This window comes from Struthio camelus, chromosome 4 (assembly GCF_040807025.1).
Source record: "Struthio camelus isolate bStrCam1 chromosome 4, bStrCam1.hap1, whole genome shotgun sequence".
NCBI classification, from domain to species: Eukaryota; Metazoa; Chordata; class Aves; order Struthioniformes; family Struthionidae; genus Struthio; species Struthio camelus.
In genome coordinates this window covers 25908223-25927404 of record NC_090945.1, presented here as the reverse complement: position 1 = coordinate 25927404, position 19182 = coordinate 25908223, and the positions used below count along the sequence as shown (strand labels likewise).

General features: G+C 41.8%; 1 protein-coding gene across 2 annotated transcripts in view; it reads right to left on the bottom strand.

Annotated features, from left to right (window-relative positions):
* The window catches only part of TBCK (TBC1 domain containing kinase), a 167551-nt gene that overhangs the window by 25405 nt on the left and 122964 nt on the right, over positions 1-19182 (bottom strand). For both annotated transcript variants that reach the window (XM_068941932.1, XM_068941931.1), the window contains one exon: positions 15572-15665. The gene's annotated coding sequence lies outside the window, so the exon portion shown is untranslated. The remainder of the gene's footprint in view (positions 1-15571; positions 15666-19182) is intronic.

Genomic DNA, 19182 nt, shown 5'->3' with positions numbered 1-19182 from the left:
CGCTCTGGATACTTTCTTGTCTAAAGTCTGTGCTCAGCACTGTAGGAAACGTACAAGTCTCCAAGGCTGGCTGAGACCAGGTGGATCCCTAAGGCATGCGCTCTCTTCATTTTCCTCTCCAGTTTAGTCAAAAGTCTAAGCTGTGATACTAAGGACACCATGCAAATTCAAACACTGTGTTGGATTCCCTAATGAAAGCAGGAAAATTTTACTTCCGTGATGTAATTGCTACTGCAAGTCTGTTTCCTTCCTCATGAAGGACCTCCAGGAGAGGAAACCCATTCCGTACCACCTTACACCCTAGCTGCTGACATCCAAATCAATTACATACTCCAACTAAGTCCCAAGTGTGCAGGTAGCAAACCGCACCACAGAAATACGGCAACATCCTGAACATGTAGCGAACAAATCTGAGCTATGTTTATGACCCTTCAAGCAGCAATTTAATAAACTAACTACAGGCTAAACCACAGAAGGTACAAATGGGGACTGAGAGCAATCCCCACAACTGCACTCCCCAGCTTGGGACTGGAAAACAACTGGATTCTATTTTTGGCCCTGCAATGCACTGAATGACACTTCAACAGGTGAATTTTCCGCTGACCAAGCTCTCCGGGACAGCCCAGGAACACAGTGTTTCCAGACCACATACAGTTACCAACAGTGACTACAAATTAATCTTGCAGCATGTAAAATAATTTGGGGAGGATTTTCAAACCTCATCATTAAAAACACCCTTGAAAGAACAGCTGTGTTCAGATTGCCAAAATGGACACCCCAGCCCTCAAATCCCAGTGACAGGGCAACAATTCCTTACAGGATGGACTGCACAGACCAGCACTGCCCTTTGACTGCAGAGCTTTTGGGAAGGTGAGCCTCCTACAGGAGAACTGGAAGTGTTTTGGTCTTACTCACTGAAACGTCCATGGGCCTCACCTTACTCTCAAGTCCCACCCTTGCAATTCATCATGATTAAAACTTGTTTCTGTAGTAAATCACTTTAACACTTGCCTTCAGGGGAGCTGTGTGGAGTTCAAGTGTGGCAGCTGCAGCAGAGACCATCCCAGCTTTGCACTCCAGCCTTTCGGACAAGGATGGAGGGACCTGGCACCATCCCTGGACACGTTCAAGGCATCAGCAGGAGTTTGCTCTGTGCACCTTTCCACCCCACTATTTATTACTGCTCTAAGTAAGGTGGATGAATTCATCCATGTGGCAGATAAAAGAATTGGGTAAACACTTACATTTTCCAGACAGAAGCAAGTAAATTCCATTTACTTGAAACTACTCACAAATGCTACTGTTAAGAACTGTTCTCTTGATACACAGCTACAGCAATGACAGGTCAACAAGCCTAACCTGCAAAAAGCAGTTAAAAAGAAGCAGCATGATAAAAAGCTTTTATTATTCAGCATCATTAATGAGGGAAGCTTGCAAACAAGGTTAATTTGCTTGCAACTCCCAGAAGCATGGACCTCTGACTCAGCCCTTTGGTCACTGCCACCACTAGGCTAGACATCCGCAGTCCTTTTGTAGCTGCCTTCGTTGGTTTCAGTAGTGCAAGATCAAGTCCTTAGTTATTACCATAGAAGACACCTTGCTTCTGATTTAAATGGATCCTCTCAGCTGCTCAGAGAAACTCATGTGACTTTCTCTCCTGAGGAAAAGGAATAGCTGAACTGGGCATCTAGAAGGCTGCTGTGCAGGAAGCAGAGAAAACCAAACACATACTAAAAAAGAAGTCGGGCAGCTCTGCAATAAAAAAGTGGATCAGATACTGAAACTGTCACTCTCCATGAGCTGTTTGTTTCTGGTTTTTTAGTTGTTAGTTCAGTAACAGGCATTTCTCCTGTCCCTTGTCAAGCAGTTGACAAATATGCTGCAGAAGATCCCCATGTGCTCCAGTAACAGAAATCCAAGCAGTGCTTCAAAGCAAATGGAGTAAATGGAGTTCTTACACAAAATAACAACTGTTGTTTAAAATCATACTGCTGCTGCATGTGAAAATGAACTTCTTTTTCCCCCTCCACATAAAACACCTGAAATGCAACATGCAGACATCCTCCCTACTCCACCATGCCCAGCTTTGTATTACAGCTTTTTTTTTTTTTAATCTAGGTACAACATGTCATCACTAGCTCCTACATGGACTGCTCCACAAGTCTCCAAGTGGATTCTTCAATTAGACAAGGGGTATCAACATTTGAAGTCTTTTACAAAGTCCACTTGTACCAACACTAAACCACAGCAACAAAAAGAAAGAGCTCTTGCAGCCTCACATTTCAACATATTTGAGTTTCACTGCATAGCTTCCAGTCCAGCCCATAGCAGCAGCAACTTGTCAAAAGCCTCCTGAACAGACCTACCAGCGATATTATAAGCTGTATACTTGAAATACAGACAGCCTAACCAGCACATGCTGGCTTGCTCAGGCATCTCTTCACGTGCAACACACAGCAAAGAACAGACGGGATGTCAAGGGGCATCACGGCACCCGCACGTGTGGCCACACTGGGGTGTCCGACCCCTGGCAGGACCCAATTCTGCAACCACTGCCCCTGACTTTACTTAGGAGTGGACTGAGCCCCCAGGGTGAATAGATTCAAATCAAGACTCTGCAACTCAAACTAGAAGAAGTCCTATTTGCTTCTCAGTCTTCATGGTTTGGCAATCCATAAAGAAAGAGTAACAATGTGAATTTATACAGCCTATCAACCCTGTGCTACACTACCGTACAGAGGGAGCTGTAGCAATCAGGATCCTGGCAGGCACCATTGATAGACAACATGAGAGCAGGCACTGGCATTGCTTCTAAGCATAGCTAATTCTTTAATTAAGCAAGAAGTCACTAAACAGAGTTAATTCAGAATGGGAATGTTTCCTTATCTTGCCCATGGTGAGCATGGGTGTGCTTTGGAGTTGGAGGCACCCACTGCAGCTTACCACGCGGGGGTACAGCTCCCATCCATCCTCTGCATGGGTTGCTTCCTCTCCCTCCACCTCCTTTTCCAACACCTCACATGGCGATTCAAGTTTCTCAGCTGCATTTTTTCTCTTACCCTCCAGTTTTTTTTAGGACCCTAACTTTCTCTTCATCTTTCAGCTCTGTGGTGCTGCCGTAGCCTTGAGCTTTTGAGGAAGAACAGCTCCAGCAGGCTAACAAAGCTGCTCTCCTCAGCTCATATTTTTAAGTTTAGACCAATCTACCAAGAAGATTCATGTTAGGTATAAAGCCCTGCACCTGGCAGTGTTTGCCAGATCCTGCCCAAACAATAATAAAGTTTCTCTGCCTCAGGACCTGCTGAACCCAGAGACTGTTTTCTCTGGCACCAGAGGCCCATTTGCTCCTCGAGATAAATACTAAGCAAACAGAAATTTTTTTGACTTTAGGAACTAAGATGTCAGAACTTTTTCCTGCAGCCATGGTCACACCCTTTGTGCATGCAACACTGAGCTATTTTTAAAAAATTAATTCCTGAGGAATTTTCCTAATAGCTAGAAGGCAGCAGGGCATTCCGTCAGACACACGCAGCTATTATAACTCCATCTACGCCTCTTGACCATGACCTTCCAAATCCAGAAAGATTAGCCAGCTGTTCAAAAAGAAAAAAAAAAAAAAAAGCAGATCTCTCGATAACCTTTACTCTACCACTTGTTTTTTCTGGGCAACTTGGCAAAGAACCACCTTTCAGTTCCTGCCCTAGGAATCCATCACATTTTGGAAATGTTGAAGTCCTGTGTGTTGCAACTTGGACTTTCTGAATACTAAAAACAAATGAAATATCCCCTTGCACCTCTTGCTAACATTTCGAGAAGCAAAAGCAATGAACATAAAAACAGGCAAAGTCCTGCCACCCAACCATATAATAATGATGTATTTTTGTACTTGAAAAAAGTAACATTACTTAAAATGACCAAGGAGCACAAACATCAGCCATTCCAACAATCATTCCAACGCTCTTCATCTGGGAAGATAACAGATAAATTGAGTTTGTGACTTTGCTGGTAATTTTAATAAAAGCACTAAGTCCACAGAAAAGTATGAAGTATACCTGCATTAGTTTGGGGACCTCTTTTTAAAATACAGTATATAATTAGAAGAGTTAGGTGTTCTCTCTTCTCTGTACTTTGACACCGATTTAAAATACAAAACAATATTTTTATAAGATTTCATAAAAATAAACAAGGATTAAAATAATGGGAAATACCTATTTCTATTGATTTCATTGTCAAATCCACATTAAACTCCACAGTATGCAAGCTCAGACCCCATATATTTTCTGTTCATAAACACAATTTATTTCTGTTTGCCCCTACATCTGGAGAGGGCACCCTTCAGAAACCAACCCTTCACTCCCAGCTCCTGACCTCACTCCTTTTCTCTTGCCCTTTTACATCTTCCAACCTCCTCTCCATTTCCTAGAGGTGAAATCACAGCTTTTTGCTGCCCGAGCCACGAGAAGAGCCATCCTGTTGTTATGAAGAAGAGACTGTCTCCAGCCATATTTTTCACCTGCCAGAGCAAGTTTGCAGCTGTTTGCCCTCTCTTGCACCGTTGCTACTGCGCTCAGCGATGCAGCAAGGCGACAAAGTGTACAAGCTCCAGAGCAGCCCCTCGTTGCTCTGGTTTGCACGCTGTCACACTCCTCTTGCTACTGCAAATGCACAACGAGCAAAAAGCTTCTTCCAAGTCAAGGCCTAACTTACTCACACAATGAGTGCAGCAACTGGAAACAGTGCACTGCTCTCCTGTATTTTCAAATTTAATACAATCTGTAATTTCTACTGCACGTTGCTGCTCTCCTCCCTCTGTTCAATCAGTCCATTTTCAAACCCTATCCCAGAAAGCTGTTGACAATGATATACAGTGAGACACATCTAAATCAGAGCTTCACTCATTGACAGAGCCCATCTATGCCACCTCTTTCCCGGAGCTTAGCTACTAACTTCAGAGACTGCAGGACTATGCTTAGTGTTACAGCTGAGCCAGGAAAATGCATTTACCTAGACTCAACTGATAGCAGAGTTACAATAAAGGTTTTAATTCAAAGGGAGCTATGCTGGTTTTTCATCAACTGATTATCTGGCACATGAATTCCAACCGCATTAATTTACTTAATTCTGATGTAATTCAGAATTACAGATTTCCTCCAAATCAAACTTAAGAGAAAGAATAGGTGATGGACTGTAGAGCGCTCTAAAAACAACAGTAATCATAGCTGGATGAGAAAACAACAAACTAACAAAAAGTTTTCAACAACAACTGGTTCGTTTCACAGGGTAAAAGGGAAGGACTCCATTCAACAAAAGAGAGCAAAATCCCAAGAGAAAAAATTTGTTTCCCCAATTAATATTGCTCACAGTAATTTGTGTGATTTATCTATGTTTCTGGCCCCCATTTGTTTTCCCAGATACTGGAAACAAAAATAACGTGCACCCTTGCCCCGCTCCAAACAAGCTACAGTGAAGTACAACAGATGACAAGCTGCATGTGCCTCTAGCAGAGGCCAATTCCAAAATTGCACCTCTATCTACAGAGGAAGAGCAACATCTTCTACCTTCGCATGGGGGAGCTGGGAGATGCTATTCAGTAAATTCACCTATGTATGCATTCAGGTAAAACACGTAAGAAGGATTGCTTGAGAAGTGCCTCCAAGGTTGGCCAGCGGCGAGAAGGTGAGACCTCCCGAGTCCCTCTCCCCACCCCTCCTCTGGGCTCACGGAGGGGCGAGCGCTGCCTAAGAAGGAACCACCTCCTCTAGCAGCAATTTTTCCCCATTTCACAGGTGCAAATCCTCAGCAGTTTGCCAGACTCTGTTTGTTATACAAAAGCCTTCAGTCTCCTGACATTTTAAGAGGGTTTGAAGAAACATCTAATGAAGTGGTTAAAAACATCACATGAAGTGCGCATACGCACTCACCCCTCTCTAATCCTAAATCACAGAAAGTAAAGTTTGTACAGCCTAATAGCTCATCCTGCCTACCCCTCCTCCCCTAGAGGCCTCCTCCATAACAATGTCTACTCTGTTGCCTCCTCTGGCATGCTTTAAATGACCCAGGTGACCCCCCCACCTTCTCTTGGCAGACACACAATCTGTATCTGTGCGTGTGTTTGTACTGTGCCTGGCACAAAGAGGCTTTGAGCTGAGCTGGGCACCTCCAGGTGGTACCCAATGTAAATAAACACTAGAGCGCTCCCAGTAGAGTACTCTTCCTGACATTCAGCCAGCATTTTTGCTTCAGCTAATTTGAAACTCCTCCTCTTAGGAGACCACCCAAAATATCTTTATACGGTTCAGGCCACATCTTAATCATCCGGCCAAACTTAATTCCTGCAGCGCTTTTGATCTCTCCTGATTAATCAAACTCTTCAGTCGCTTAGCCATTTTTGATGCTTCTCTCAGGATTTCTCTCACATACAGTGATCTCCTCCTACTCCAGACAGCTGCGGAGTGCCAGGCAGGATTGTAATTGCAGATGGTGGCGTGTTCCCACAGCTGACACTAATGAGACTAGGAGGGCAGACAATACAGGGTATTGTTGACGCTACAGACAGCAGCGCAGAGACGTATTCGAGCTAGCTTTAAACAAGCTGCTTAGGCAAGAAGGCAGTGCAAAAGCTCAGACAGGGCTCAACTGCAGCGTACACGAGCCCACACTGCCTTCCCTATTGCCATCGCTAGACTGCTCTTTATCCTTCAACTAGATAAGGTCTGTTTGTGCTGTGCTGCGGCACGGATGCACTGTTTTATTACCAAATCCATCCCCAAACATCAGTTTACAGTCCTCTCCTGCTTTTCATGGTGCAGACAATACCCCCTGCAACAGCTTACACAGCAACTTTGAATGTCACAGGGCTTAAGTGCACCCAAGGCCCTCGGCTGACCCATTCAATTACATCCCTCACTCCCCTTTCACCCCAGGATGAATCTGTTTCCCACAGCCTGGGGGCATCAGAGGCAGGAATCACTACGGAGAGAAGAAAAAACGATCAAGAAACAGAAGTCATAAACCGCAACATCCAGGTAATACAAATAGGCAACCACCATCAGTATTCTACCTCTTTGTTAGGCAGATTTCACATGTTCCAAATTTCCCCTAATATTAAAGGTACACACTGACTTATTCTCAATTAAAATGATAACCATGTTACTGATCCCACTGAGTAAAATAAAAGAATATATGCTGCTCAATGAGGTAGCCAAGCAATTAGACTTCTTGCATGACAGCTTTGCAATATTTTGACAATGTGCCCAAGTCTGACAGTAGCCCTTGTTTACTGCCTCTTAGCAATGCCTCTAGGCTGCTCTACCTACTGTACAATCCATCACTGCTAGCACCAGCACACTCTACATGCCAAATGCTGAGTTTTGGATCGGGGTGTGTTTCATGCCACCCCTGAGCTGGTGTAAACGATGCTGCAAAGCACAGGGAGAGGAGGCATCTGGCTCTCAGACTGGAAAGCATTTAAAGAACTGATGAAGAAAATCCTGTCCCATTTGCAATGGAATGATTGCTTCTGAAAATCAGAAAATATCCAAAAAGGTAGTGCTATAATAATTAATAAATACTTTTATACTATGCCATATTTATCCTTGAAAGTTCTTACACTAGGTGCTGCACGAACAGGAAAATTTCAATTCAATAGAGTCTCACCTATTAAGTTATTTACTTCAACATATACAACCCCCTAAACTCTGTTTTCATCTCTTTATAGGATATTTTGCATTTGAACAGATGTTTTTTTCTGAGAAAAATCAGTGTTTTACAAAAACTACTTAAACCTTGCAACACCTTACTAACAGCAGTACAGCAGAACGTTCATACCTAAAAGCAACTTCCACCTCAAGTGAATTCAGCATAGCCTGCTGACAACACTTAAGGCAACCCTCTCTTCATTCAGCATTATAAAGTTGGTCGTCTCTTGAGCGTAAGGGTTTCATTTTGAGCTCTGCCTAGGGAAATGTGCAGGATAAATACCCACCTCACTCATGGCCTAGTGGGAACTCTCTTAAGCACCTCAAGTTTCCTACGTAACGTCTAGGAAAACATGACAATGAACATATATCCTAAATGTCAGTTTTCTGAATGCAAGCAGGATTTGATAAAAAACTTCAGCTACTCAGTGTTCTTACCCTCTTCTGATCTTGAAAAAGAAGTGATCCTCTGCAAGTCTGAGGTGCTTTAACTTGTGACACTAGAGAAAAGAAACCAGTATTTCATACAGGAATTGCAGTGAGCAGACCTTTAGATGAAAAAGTGCTATTACACCAACCTCCTCCAAGAAGGGTTGAATGGGGGGGGGGGGGGGGGGGAGGAAAAGGGAGTAAAGGAGAAATAGAAACAGATCCATTTTCATAATTTTCTCCTTCCTTCCCTCAGAATTAAGTGGGTTTTTTTTCCCCTTAAAATTGGGGGAATATTAAGAGTTTAATATTAGGTAACAATAACAGTAATTATTTCTTCTGCTATTATTCTGCCAGTGAAATTCTGGGCCCCCTTGAATACCTACATCTTCTCCAAACTCACCTGTACGTTTTCACAGTGGTTGGCCTGGAATGTATGCCTGCCTCGATAAAATGCAAAGGCATAGTTTGCTGAAATGTAACTATGCAGAGCTTACTTGTCAAAAAGTGGAAAATCTTTGTGGAAACTGATTATAATTCAGTAATCTCCATACTCCTTAAACGTGCTCAGCTAAGTTTATAACGAAGGATAAGCCATCCACAGAAATAATCTATTTAGCTCAAGGCAAAGACCTTCATACCTGAACACATACTCCAACACATACATGAATAGACACTGTGAGTTTATCTTGGTTGAACTTTCACCTACAGAGTTTCACCAAAAGTACATCCAGCCCAGCTATTGCTGTCTGCCTTACCAAGCTAGAACAGAACAATTTAAGCCTACTTAACTCAGAATCTTGCCCCCAAGAGTTGATGGGACCAAGAAAACTGCAGATAATTATGAAAAAAAAGTTCCCATTTTCATTTTTTGCAGCACTACATATTTCTGAAACTTGTCAGAGATGTTGACATACAAACGTGCCTTATGAACTTTCAAATTTTGACTGCTTCACTGTATTTCCCGAATGCGTTACACCTGCAAGTTTCCCCCCTTCAACTCACAGCTCATCCACATCAAAACAAATTTAGCACCTTCCATACTTCTTCTCACACAACTGTTTTACACCTCTAGCAGACAAAGGCAACGCAATAGCACGGCATCAGGTTGCTAATCCAACGCTACAGAGGTGGTTGCAGCATTCCTCTTTGTGGTATGGGCAGGCAGCACTCTTCTAACTATAGGTTTTCCGTAAGCTGTAAAGCAGATATATTCTTCCAGTTTTGAGAGAGCTCTTCCCTGAGTTCATGATTTAGGTGCCTGCTTTATCTCTTCCAATTTAAAGTGAGCTGCAGTTTTTCTTGTCTTGCCATAATTGATAAAAGCTTTTTCCTGAGAACATCTCACAGGGAAGTGAAACCCTACAGAGAAAATATTTTATAAATGCTGAAAAGATGTCACCTTTGATAATTTCCTTCTCAAAAGAAAACAACAAAATAGAAAACAAAACACATTTTCAAGGAGCAAGAGACAATTCTTAAAGGAAACTAAATCCACAGATCAGACCCAGCAGTGGTACAGTTGGTTAGGGTTACACTTATTGACCATCTACTTTTAAAAAAAATTTAGATGTTTTCTAGTGTGGAGTAATTCAATCTCTTACAGGAAAGCTCTCCTTTTGTATAAAACTACTGCATCCTGTCTGTCAGCCAAATTAAACTCAGTTTTACTTTAACTGTACCTCTGCTCTACGAAGCCTCCTTATTGCAATCACAGCAGGTGTATTTTTCTATGAGGAAGTACTGGCACAACTGCAGAGGAAACGTACTTGTTATCACACTTCTGCCCTAACACCTGATGAAAGCAAAAGCTGAGTAAATTCATCATTTTTGTGTTTGGGAAATCAGGTGGTCAGCAGTGGCTCTTACATCCAAACATCTTTTGACAGTCCTTCTGCTTGCCAGCAGGAAGCACGGCTGTTCACTGAACGCTCTCTGCCAGCACTGCACTGCTGGAGAGAAAGACTACTGATCTCACTTGGCCAATGTGTGAATAACACTTAACAGTCTCTCTTTCAGAAGAGGTTAATTTAACTAAGAATGTCTAAAAACAGATAAAAGGCAAAAAAAAAAAAAAAAAAGTCCATCAGTCATTGTACACATTTTCTCAAACTTTGCTCTTTCAATGGATGAGCTCATCAGAATTTAGAAATCTAATGTCACAGTCCTGATTACGGTTCAAAACTCACAAGCAGTTGGTTATGGGAGATGAAGGGACAGTATTTTCACAGACCTATCACTGAAATAACATGCAAGCTACCACTCCTCTTGACTGTATGATGTCTGTAGCACACAATAAACAGCCTCTCCACCTCGTATGTTTGCTCTGCTCAGCAGCAGGATCTTCTCATCACAGACTACTTTAAAAAGGTAGCTGGTTTTTGGAAGTACCTTGTAATAGCCACAGGTTACCAAAAAACTGCCCAACAGACTTTAGACATGGTTCTTTTCAAAAACAGGCCTTCGGAGTCCCTTCTGTAGCATAAAGAAGAAAGAAGACTAAAACCTTGGACACCTGGTGAACCTTCCTTGAAGGAAGGCACTGCAGGAGAACCACCAATGCAGAAGACACCTGTCAGTGGTGCTCACATACCTGGATCTGAAGGGAAATGCCCGAGAACAACTGAGAGTTGAGAAACACTCCTCAATTCAGATAGGCCAAACGTCATGCCAGGGCTAGTGCCTTGCAATAAATTCTTCTTTTGTTTGGAAATCCTATCTCAGGCAACTCTCCAGAGTATTGCACATGACCCTTTAGCTTGCAGAGTACCAGCAGAGTCCTACATCTGTGATGCTAGACACAAACACAGGATCTAATCCTCTTTCTAGTTACCCATTTCTTAAAGCAGAGACTCTGCCTACTATCTCTGAGCCCGCAGGTCCTCAAGCACAGCCTGTGCTGCAGTTCCAGCCTGCTGAAACGGCTAATTCAAAGTCAGAGTTCAAAGAGTGCCTTCTGTCAAAGAAGCTACCACGTGGACTTTGCAATGGGTTTTCTGACTGATGAGGCTTGTCTTTAGCCAGCAAGAGACATATGCGTTACTAGGCAAAGGCTTTGCACCTAGGCACTGATTTCTACCTCTGTTCTCCAGGACTGCTGTTCAGAGCTTGGGAGCACATCTTAGCAGCATCCCAAGTGCCATTTCATCTCGTCGCTCTCTCGCTGGAAAATGCAATCTATTCTCCTTTTCATCCTGCCAGCTGCCTTTCACCTTGGCACACCCTGCGATCAGAAATCCCCTTTCCTTGGTTTAAATCTCTGATCTACCATTTCCATCCTTTTGTTCTCTTGTTTGTACATTCTTTCACACTCCACTTCCCTTCCTGCAGGCACAGGTGGCCAGACAAGTTCTCTCCCAGGCAGGCACACTCCTTACAAATTCACCATCATGCCAGAAACAGTCACAGAGATGAACTTAGTCGGTCTGATGTGTAGGCTTTGTCTTGACAGAGACTGTCCAGGGTCAGCTCTGCAATTTCATGAGAGTAACTGAGACCCATATAGCATATAAAGAGATCCTCCTAAGTCTTCTGAGACTGGATTGTTCTTCCAGTGAGCTTATGGAGCAGAAAAGATAAAACAGATGGGGTAAAGGGCCCAACTGCTACATCAGTGATCCCCAGTCAGCATCTCTGTGACTATTGTAACTACTGGATTTACATTTTTTAAGTATTGTAACAAACAGGTAAACGTCTAGTGCTGGATCCCCACACAAGCCACGGGGTTATTTAATTGATAGCACTCTACTTCTTCGAATGTAAAACATGATACTGATGGAGCTTTAAGCAATAGGTAAACATTTCTCATAATCTTCATTTGCCAGAGATACTAGGCAAAGGTTTATCCCAGGAAAAATAACGCATTACATTTAGGAGAAAATCAGTAAATTCAATGAGGGCTTTCCAAATATTAGTATTAAATACCTTAACATTGAAATATAGTCATTATTTGAACTACAACAGCATCAAGAAACCCAGCTGCAATTGGGTCTCATTTCGTTACAGTCTGCATGAAGACAGAGTAAAAGACATCCTCCTCCCAAAGAGTGCATGTTCAAAGCATTCAAAACCAGGCATACAGTGAGAGAAGAAACAGAGCCATAATGAAGTCAATTGAGCAGCTGCAACTGAGTGGCAGAGGTAGGAATAAACTTTCAGTCTTCCAAAGGCAGCTTTCTATCTGCTTGTTCATGTTGCTTCACTAGTGGTTACAAGAAATTGAGGTGAAGCATATCATCTTCAGCTCAGCACAACTTGAGAAACAGGAATCTTATAGCTCCTAAAGCTAATCAGTTTCTAGCACACAAGGAAACTACAACATTGCTCTTTAATGCCCAAACTATCACAGCTTCATGCTCAGCTCAGATAACTCTGCCAAAATTGTGATATCAAATGACATAATATCATATCATCCCATTGACTTGCACTGGAATACACTCTCTGAAATACATTCAAAAAATTTCATAAACACATGTACCCAGAAGTTCTAAAAAAACCCAATAACCCCCAGAGCCAAAAATCAAGGTAACAATAGCAGAATTCACTGCAGTAGTGATGTACCAGCGCAACAAAAAAATCAAGACCTAACAATGTACAGAAGTCACGTAGAACAAACACGACAGTTATCATTGTATTAAAGATAGACATAAATCAACTACTGGAGCACGTTATCAAGTTCCCTCCAACAGTTCAGTCTTGAAGTTTCTGGCCAAACCAATGTTATTTACTGCCAGCTTCAGGGTCTCATCTCATGGTGTTCATGCAGGGGCAGACTAGATTCAAACAGTTCTCTTTTTAACTCAAAATATTTTAGCTATCATGAATTCTAATGAGAGGCACATGGAATGAGACACATCCAAAAATCCCAGCCTGGAATGCTTCATTCTGTTCTTCTTTTTCGGGGTCCAAATATATGTTGCTGCTCTTGGCAGAAGCATTTACCAACAGAAGACAGTGACCAAGTTGGCTCTCTGCTAAAAAGGCATAACAATCTTAGCTGAGTAGGACCATCAGGTTTCCTCCATGTTTCAATAGCAGACTGAGCTCCACTTTTAAAAGTACTGTAGATGTAATCGCTTTTGCAGCTATTCATTATCAGGCTTGGTGAACTAGTATCAGAAGATTGCCTGTGCTCAGTGTTAGCTGTAAAGAAATTATCCAGCCTGATCATAGTTAAATCTGAATGATAGTAACATATATAAAGTCAGAGGTGGAAGCAGAAAAGAGTCCATAACTGGCCTACTGCGAAACAGAATCTGCAGCACAGCAGAAAACTGGAGACTCGCATCTTCCAAATTCCTAGCTAGCACCTCAGCTATCAGCTCTAAGCTGAGTGCACTGTCAGTGGAAAACACCAAAGTCCAGCTCAGTAGTTGGATACAAATCCTCAAAACAATAAGGGAAACAGCAGGATCCGTAGGTTGACTAAAAACAAAAGCCCTGGGCATGAAAAAAAAACTCAGTGCTGCCATCTGTGATGCATCCAGGAAACAGTAACTGAAATAGCCAATGGGTAAAAAAAAGGGGAGCAAGAAAATTGGAAGAAAGAATCTGCTGTATCCTATCCAAAAAATAGTGTATTTATCACAGTATTGATTTTTAATAAGTGTACTATGGCACACTTGTCATGTTAAATAATTGTCCACGTAGACAAAAGTATATAATTTATAATCATCATCATCATCTTTTTTTTAAATGAAACATTTTGCTCTGCATGTGTTAAATGGTTCCTGAGGATCTAAGCTGTTTGCTCACTAAATGAAAAGTATGCCTGTTTCACGCATGACTATGCCCAAGATTTCACAAAGAGGCCGTATCTACCTGTGGGTCTCTGCAAAGTAAACATCAGCTTCAGTCGAGGCAGTAAACAAATGAATACTTCTTAAACAAATAATTACACTAGCGCAATACAGGGAGAACGGATGCATTCCAGACTTGCACTCAGTTAAAGAATTTCTGGGCAACAAATTTGTTCAGCAACACTTGACATTAATCCCTTTGTTCTCTTCAGTTAGACTACGGGGACCTGTCTATTACTTGCAAGTATTCTGAACACTGAAGAAAGAGCACAATTTCTATATTTTTTTAAAGGTAAAAAACCTTCCCTGCTGCCGGGTGCATTCTGAATGCCTGCACAAACATTTTGTTTGACTTTGCAGGACTCAGATTTTCCCACAGCTCTTCTTCTGAGGGGAACTGAAGTCCAAACACTTTCAGTAATTTCTGATTGTAACTGCCATCCACACTGCCAATATTCCAGTGCTGCTGATTTATCAAGAGGCCCAATAGGAGCCTGAGGATTCTGGGTCTTTTGGATTATGCTATAGTAAAATATTTCTTTTAATTAAGTATAATTCTGTATAATTAATCTGGATAGAATGCATTAATTTACCTTGCTATCTCATATTTCCCCAGAGAAAAGTTTTACAGTTCATGTGATGCCCACATCTATCGTTATAAATCATGATATCTTAGTAACTCAGCTTGCAAGTACAAAAACCTTCCCACACATTCACTCTAATCAAAATAGAAATGCTGCCATGTACAGCATACATATGAATTCCAGCCTTAAGCAAAAACAAATCCTGCCACGAGACGCTCTATAGAGCCAATCTGTCAGCATCACCAAGACTTTCCACTCACAGCTTTGGTGTTTCACATGTGTCAGCAACCCAGGAGTCATCAGTATGAGCCAGCTCCATCACAACCCTAATGACCAGGCAGTCTAGCTTCCCTAAACTTGTTCTGATCTACTAAAACCTAGGCTGTCTTTCACTTTCTTTAAAACTGTGCGAGACTTTGCTGGTACACTTAGAGCTGGGCAATGCAGTGCATGATGCCCACTGGAGCATCAGTTTTGTTAACTTGGCTTGGGGGAGGGAAGACGTGCTCCACCATGATCATGATCTCAGATTCATGTTATGCAGCATCAGCAACCTTCCCTCCCAGTCCTGCTGCTGTGTTGAGAATAATTCCACCAGGAAGGGAGAATAACTCAGAAGGGAATATTTAAAACTGCAAGGAAAGAGACACCTCAGGCCTTGAGTTCATGCAGGGCACCATCCGCTTGTGCCTTTTTAGGTCATCTCTACTCTGCAAAGAAACCTGGGCACAAGGCACAGTCACAGGCTTGCACAGTGCCATCAGCAATGTTTCCCCAGTAGCTGATCTGTACGAGCTGAGGACTGGACAGACCCCTCCAGAAAGAATTTTTGCTCTGATAAACAGAAATTAATTTTGGTCTGTGATAAAACGGTTTTCTGTTCCTGCCTCATGACAATCAATCATGAGTTCTGGATAATCCTAGAGTACCTTCCCACACTACAAGTCTTTGGTCTACTTTATAGGGTACGGTGGCATAATGAAGTGAAGGAAATAACTGTTCCCTGCAGTCAGCTGGGCATGGTAGGAAGAGTACAGAAAGAGAGATTCTTGCACATTGTTACCTGGTTCTATCAGGATGCCGGCGTATCAGAGATTAGCAGGTTCACTTTGGTGGTTCCTCCAGGAACAGGCCTTCCAAGCACTGAGAGGCTAATCCTGGAGAAATGTAAGGAGTATGACGTTTAGATTCTCCCTCCCTTCTCTCCTGCATGAGAGTTTTAAATAGTTCTTTGATCTCAGAGAATTTTGCTATTTATGATTAACTGTTATGTCATTATGTCTGGAACATCCACATTAAAAAAAAAAAAAGTTATCCGCTTGGATTAGCAGATAATACAACATACTGTATAGACTTTCTTTCTTTACTGCTTTCAGGAGTGTACAAGTGCCTGGGGCGAAGGAGGTATGGAAGGGAGGCAGGAAAGAGACTATATTTACTTATGAAGAAGAAAAAGGGAGTGTACAGGACAGGCCTCAGAAGGAAGTATGGTTAGAGGCTGAACGCTTAACAAATGATAATCCTTTTCCAAATCTCAATATTTTGACTGATTGATTGATTGACAGATCTGGGCAGAACATTTATTATACTCAGCATCCCTGTGTTCTGCATTACTCATTTGTTTTCATTGACATGAGCTTTCCAAGCTTTTAATCAACACGATGAAAACAAAATAATGTTAACTTCCTTAATTCTTCACTTTTAAAAGCTACAATAAAAATGGCTTTTGGCCCAAATATTTTTTTCCTCTAAGTATTTCAAAGTGTGCTGGGACAAGTATTACTACTGGACTTCAAGCAAGCCCTGCATTACACTAAATACACCTAGACATGATAAATCTCATTGTTTCCCAAGCTCCACAGCTATCATTAGAGGGAAAAAAACCCAACAACAACAAAAAAAACCCCACCCAACTCTGTCAGAATCAAGCTAATCAGAAAGGTAGTAAGAAAAAAAAAAAGAAAAAGGGATAGATAGAAAAAACACTTCTGAAATGAATTAAGTACATGTGCACTCATAGACAATCTAACTACAGGATGACCCCTCAGGAATTTAATTTATATTTTTGGAGAGTTGTATATGATCAAAGATTATAAGCCTCTCTTGCAGTGACTTCACTGCCTCCTCTGCGGAGCTCAGTCAGAACTAGACTGGAGGTGGGGGAGGATGATTACTTACTGTTTTGCACTTTAGGTGGGGATTGGCTTTCAACATCAGCCAAAAAGTAATCAGCCATTACAAGCTGTACTGTGTGATGAAAACCATGCTGTGCACATGTGGAGTATTCTGGCTGCGCACTGTCTCCTCGCCAAGAGCTAATGAGATAATTTTCTCCTTGGAGACTACGCCACTGCTAAATACAAGAGTAAAGACGGCCTTTGCGCAAGCAGCACCTCCCATAGAGCAGGCTCCTGAAACAAAACACTACCTAATCGTAGACTGCAATTCAACAACTACAGCCATGAAAGACTCTTCCTCTCTCTGACAGACTGCTCACAAGTGGGATGTGTTATCTGAACGTGAGAAGTTCCAGGACCTGTGTGCATATTCTCAAAGCTGTTCATATCCCTTCACCACAGCTGTGGTGGATGGCCTTTCTCTGTTTTGTTTTTTAACGTTTCTACTCCGTCTTCTTTCCCCTCAAAGTACCATCATTATTATTATTATTCTAACTGCTATTCTTTAACCTGATTAAGGCTCTCTGGCTATAGGAGATACTTTGAATTTTTGTTTAATAAAACAAAACAACAACACAGCAAAGAACCCTCAGGTCATGTAGTGGATTCAGCCAAAGCCTAACATTTTAATCATCCCTGCTAATTGTTTGTAGACAGACCAGCATAAAGTATTTGAAGTATTTAGGCCTACACCTAACTAAAAGCTAGGAATCCTGACATTATCTTCGGCCTGAAGGTCCCCCAGATCATTTGCATAAGTATTTTGCCGAATCAGGAAAATAGTGAAGGAAAACAAACTTCATGTCCACTAATACTTGAACTTGTTAAGCTTTCTTACTGAAAAGCTGTCCCTTGAAAATGAAAACTGAAACAGGGGCAGCAAAGATGATGAAGATTTTGCAATCAGCCTAAGAGCTCAAGAGGAAAACGGGTGCAGTAGGCGATTCTTGTTTTTTTTTGTTCTGGTTTTTTTTCATCAGTTAAATGAAACCAGTAAGGACAAATCTCAGCAAGGAATGACTCACTTAGCCTTGTTCTATTGCGCAGACAGAATGGGTGGTCTGCAACACATTCAAAAAAACAGGTTAACAATTAATACTGGAAGGACCGCTCTGTCAGCATTTCCCACTGAAACCATTTGCAAACAGGCTGCATGTAAATCCTGGCCTTTATGAGGATAGATTTTCCAAGCTCAAGTCCAAATCTTTAAGTGCTTAGCATCCGGTGTGAAGGCCAGATTTTCAGGAACTTGAGTCTCACTTTGGTATTTAACATAAGGTGGAGATTTTCCCAAGTCCTTTGCGTAAGTAACTGAAGACCTCTGAAAATCGGCCGTGTGTTGCAAGAAGCAATTTCTGCTGCAAGAAGCAACCTTTACCTAACCTAGTTCATACCAAGTAGCACAGACAGAACTCTGATATGTTTTTGCACAAAAGTACAAGAGTCCAAAACTGTAATAATTTATGGAGATATTCTGTATCACAAACAGGTGAGGATTTGTGACAGAACAACATAACATTAAAGCAAGCAAATAGGTAGACAATGGAGATTACACTAACCCTTAATGCAGAGGAACAGTGGAGTAAACACGTGATATGTCCACTGACAGGCTGAGGCAGGTATATGTCCTTTTCATCTGTGCTATATGTGAGGAAAAGACTTGGCCAACCACTCAAAATTTTAGAAGGCGGCAGTCCTCCATGAACCTCAAGCAAGAACAGGCTTAAGCCTAACTAAACATACAAGCCTGGGGACCGTTACTTTCCGATCACGGACAGTCCGCTTGACTCCAGTTTTAGATTTAGATGTGAATTTACAAAGAGGAGGAAAGTGTTCTACACACCTTGAATAGCCTCACACTTTGAATCAAAACTTCCTAACCCTCCTGTCCTGTTCTCCCTTCAAATTAGCAACCTATCCACTGCCGCACTTTCATCTAAGTTGTTTGCTATGAATGACCAACCTCCTTCAAAAGCTGTGTATGATATAATGCTTAGTGGTTTCTCCACCATAATTTTGATCTCACAATACCCTGAACTGTTATTTTCCTGTTCGCCTGTGCGACGAACCATAAAAAAGCCCTCAGAACACCAAGCCAAAATTTCAGAAAAACCACTTGTCATGTTTTTGGTACTTTGTAATTCAGAACTATTACATGCTTTTATTGCTTCAATTACAATAGCAACTGGATATCATAAAGAAAGTAGGGTCCCATGTGCCAGCTACCGCACAGACCTTAGACTAACACCTCTAAAAGGCTCATAGGTTGGACAGTGCCAGAAACAAAGGGTCAGGGATGGGATACGGTAACAGTCAGTTGTAGAGGAAGGCTTCTTAGCACTCTATCATATCCACATTGTATTTCTGCAGTGATCTCTCTAAACTCCTCCCTGAAGTTAAGAAAAGTTCAGAACTGAAGAGTTCAGAAACTCTTGCCTTTTAGAAACGATGTTTAACAAGTGACTTAACTTCTAGTTTCTGCATTTACTCTGGCTTC